This window comes from Petaurus breviceps, unplaced genomic scaffold (assembly GCF_028583685.1).
Source record: "Petaurus breviceps papuanus isolate PSGF00001 unplaced genomic scaffold, PetGlider_PUasm1.0 563, whole genome shotgun sequence".
Taxonomy (NCBI): Eukaryota; Metazoa; Chordata; class Mammalia; order Diprotodontia; family Petauridae; genus Petaurus; species Petaurus breviceps.
In genome coordinates this window covers 1,227,334-1,230,906 of record NW_027186380.1, presented here as the reverse complement: position 1 = coordinate 1,230,906, position 3,573 = coordinate 1,227,334, and positions in this window count along the sequence as shown.

The window sequence follows — 3,573 nt, the reverse complement described above, 5'->3', positions numbered from 1 at the left end:
CTTTTAAGCTTTGCCCATGATTATATCAAGTCTTTGTTAAGAAACAGAACTTGTGAACCCCACAACTTGTGAAACCCTGTTGCTGATGCAACTGGAAGAGGCAGAACAGGGAGGAGCTTAATAACCATATATAAGGAGAAGCTCAAGCTGGGAAAGACCAGAACTAAGAAGAGAACACTTGTGGCAGAGTTGAGAAGGAGAAAACTTGTGGTATCCCAGCACTTTGTCTGTTCTGTCTTTGTTGATTTGTGTTTATAATACTTTGTACAGAAGCCCTGGGACCTTAATGGAAGCTCTAAAAGAGGGTTTTCTTGTTGTCTGTTTACAGAAATCCTGGAGGAGGGTTTCTGAGGCCCTGGGATTATACTGGCAATTTGTGCTGAGTTCTCAGACTTTGTGGGTCTGTGTTGATTTCACAGGCAGAAAGTGAATTGATGATGGTGCCAGCAATGTGTATGGATGTTGATTTGGCTTTGTTAAGCTTTGTCTTCCAAGAAACAGAAATTGGGAAGGACTTAGGCAGATTGGAAACCGTGAGCTTCAATATGGAATGGGAACTGGACAAGGAGCTGGATGAGGAGCTGAGAGCCGCCTGCTTTTGAATCCAGATGACAGTTGGGTAGATTCAGGAAGGAGCTAGCTCTATGGAAGAGGAACCATAGAATTTGAGAGCCAGCCTCAAGTCAAGATGAAAAGACCTCTCCTTGGGTACTTAATGCTGACTGAGAAGATCATGATTTACTGTGGCCTAGGGGTGGGAGAACTATGTACTCCATACCTTGTACATCTTAAGGATTATTGAGTTAAGGATGATTGGAAAAGAATCTCCAATTAAGAAGAAAGAAGACTTTTTGACTGAGAGATTAAGACAATGTGATCTAGGGAGGGAGAACTCTGACCTTTGTACTTTGTGTCCCTTAGGAGGTTTGCTCCTTAAGGATGAATGAGTTAAGGACTTACTGAATGATACCTTTTGCTTAAAACTCTGTGGCCACTAGTGGAAAATATGTGGCCACTTTACTGATAAGTTGTTATGGTATAACATGTGAATGCTGTACTTTGGTTTCTATGAATGTTTTGCTTTCATTTACTGCTGAATAAATAGAGAGTTCACTATATTATGTAATCAGAATCTTAAAGCTGTTCACAGCAACAGTCCTCTGGAGAGTTGCTCATTCTTGGCTTTACCATACTAAACTGAGTATAGAAATCTATCTTACCCTTTAGGAAGTAGGAAGGGGAAAGGAAAAGAAAAGGGAGGGGTGGATAAAACAGAGGGCAGAAAGGAGGGAAGAAGTAGTAGTGGAAATGGATAAGAAAAGGGAGAAGAGCTGATAGAAGCAAGGCCAGATTGGGGAGGCAATGGTGAGAAGCAAAACATTGGTGAGGAGGGAAAAGGAGAAAGGAAAGATGAAAGCATAAAGGAGGGGAATAGGATGGAGAGAAAGACAAAATTAGTGAATGTGATGAAATTTCACATAAAATGGAAGCAGATAGCAGCGTAAATTAAAAGTCACATTCCTACAATATATTATTGTAATGCGAATGTAAATTTTAAAGATCTTCCCTGCCCCTAGGCTAAAGTGCACCTGGAGCCTGGGGTGGGAGGCTTGTTTTTCACTAGATACTTCTTGATTGGCCAGTGGGTCCAAAAGATTGTTACATTCTCTGAGCCAGGAGAAGGCTATATAAGCCCTGATGTGGAGCTTTGTTTTGGGACTCACTTTGAGAAGTGTTCTGTGATTTGATATGGATTCTGGGAAGCCGTTGTCCTGAGCCCCCCGGCTTTGAAAAAACCCAGATGTTGAAACCCAAATGTTGACTGGGTATGGATGTAATGGTTGGACAGTTTGAAATCTGTCTACTAGATCTGTTTCTGTCTTGATAATTCTGTCTGTGTACTTTGAAGTTCGGGGTGCCGACCTTTTTCGCCTGAACGAGGTAAACGATACATGTTTGACTGATTAAAGTAAGCTTGTTAACCCATTTTGAGTTGCTTTCCTTTATCAAAGCAGATCCAAGAACCTGTGGTGGCAGCAAACCCTGAGGACACTTGGGGTGCTTGCTGCTACAGTTATTTACAAGAAACACATTTAAAGCAAGAGAGGTACACACAGAGTAAAGGTAAAAGGCTGGAGTAGAGTATATTATGTTTTGTCTGAGGTATAAAAAATGGGTAGAAATTTTGATCTCAGACAAAGAAAAAGCAAAAAGATCTAATTAATAGATAAGGAAGGAAACTGCATCCTGCTAAAAAGGTACCATAGACAATGAAGTAATATCAATACTAAACACAAATGCTCTAAGTGAATTGAGTTATAGTAATAAATACATAGCAAAACTTTACTAGTGGTGGACCTCAAACTCCCCTTCCTTAAACTAGATAAATCTAATTTAAAAAATAAACAAGAAAGAAGTTAAGGAGATGAATAGATTTTTATAAAAGTTATATATGGTAGACATCTAGAGAAAATTGAATGGGTAGAGGAAGGAATATACCTTTTTTTTTTAAAGCAATCGGGGTTAAGTAACTTGCTCAAGGTTACACGGCCAGTTATTTCTGGGTGTGGTGCTGAGTATCTGAGCCAGGATTTGATCCCCAGGTCATCCCAACACTGGAGCCAGTGTTCTTACTCACTGTGCTACCTGGCCGCCCCAATATACCTTTTTCTTGATGGCACATGGCACCTACACAAAAAATAAAATGACCATGTATTAAGGCATAAAATTCTCACAATCCACTATAGAAAGGCAGAAATATTAAATGCATACTTTTCAGATCATGAGGCAATAAAAATTACATGCAATAAATGGCCAAGGAAAGATAGACTAAAAATTATGGGAAACTAGATAATCTAATCCTAAAGAAAGAGTGGGTCAAACAACAAATCATATAAACAAACAATAACTTCATCAAAGAGAATGACAATAATGAGACAACATACTAAAACTTATGGGATGGAACCAAAGCAATTATGAGGGGAAACATATCTATAAATGCTTGTGTGAATAAAAAAGAGAAAAAGGAGATCAATGAACTGGGCATGGAAACTAAAACAGCTAGATAAATAACAAATTTAAATCCTCAATTAAATACCAAATTAGAAATTCTGAAAATCAAAGGAGAAATTAATAAAATTGAAAACTATTGAAGTAATAAATAAAACTAATAGCTTAATTTATGAAAAAGCAATAAAATAGATAAACATTTGATTAACTGGACTTAAAAGAAAGGAAAGAAGGAAACCAAATTACCAGTATCAAAAATTAAAATGGTGAGATCTCCACCAATGTAGAGGAAATTAAAATAATATTTAGGAGCTATTTTGCCCAAGTTATGTTAATAAATCAAATAAGTCTAAGTGAAATGGATGAATATTTACTAAAATACAAATTGCCCAGATTAACAGGAGAGGAAATAAAATGCATAAACAATCCCATTTCAGAAAAAAGAGAAGTTGAAAAAATCATTAATGTGCTCCCTAAGAAAAATTCTTCAGGGCCAGATGGATTTACAAGTGAATTCTATCAAATATTTTAAGAACAATTAATTCCAATATTAAATAAACTATT